This window comes from Vespa mandarinia, chromosome 8 (genome assembly GCF_050613455.1).
Source record: "Vespa mandarinia isolate Hongniang chromosome 8, ASM5061345v1, whole genome shotgun sequence".
In the NCBI taxonomy this organism is placed as follows: domain Eukaryota; kingdom Metazoa; phylum Arthropoda; class Insecta; order Hymenoptera; family Vespidae; genus Vespa; species Vespa mandarinia.
The window spans coordinates 4,869,286-4,870,000 of record NC_140817.1 but is presented as its reverse complement, the minus strand read 5'-3'; positions in this window follow the sequence as shown (position 1 = coordinate 4,870,000).

Genomic DNA, 715 nt, shown 5'->3' with positions numbered 1-715 from the left:
TGGTCTTAGAAGACAATCGAATAAGGGTGTGTGCTATCCGTCAAAATAACTCGCGCTCGACTCGCTCCGATGCACAATACCCATCGAAATCCGACACGCACTTTGTGAACAGGAGAACATCGTGCATGAGAAAAGGAAAGTACGAAAGGAAAGAAAGAAAAAGAAAAAAAAAAAAAAGAGAAAAGAATAAAGAAAGAAAGAAAGAAATTTTCCGAGGCAGACTGGGCGTATTGTCGAAGAGAAGAAAAAGCTTAAGAACTGCGACACGGAGGGGTAACACAGCTGCCAAAGAGACATTTGGATATTCGAACGGTTCGATTCTTCGCACCTTCGAATTCACCCAAAGAAAGCACCTGTATGCACAGTGATTTTCGTTCAGGATAAATTCATTTTTCTTTATTCCTTCCTCCATTTCTTCTTCCTTTTCTTCTTCTTATTCTTTTTCTTCTTCTTCTTCTTCTTCTTCGTCATTTTATCTCTTTAAGAATCGAGTTTGATCGTAGCGTTGGCGTTTACGAAGGAACTTATTTATTATCATTCCACGTGCGACGTAACTCGTGCGACCATTAAAAAGAAAGATTTGGATGAGTGAAGATCAACGAACGAGAAAAAGAGAAAGAGAAAGAAAAAGAAAGACAGAGAAAAAGAGAGAAAGAGAGAGAGAGAGAGAGAGAGAGAGAGAAGACTTCAATGACGGTGGACTTTCGTTACGGAA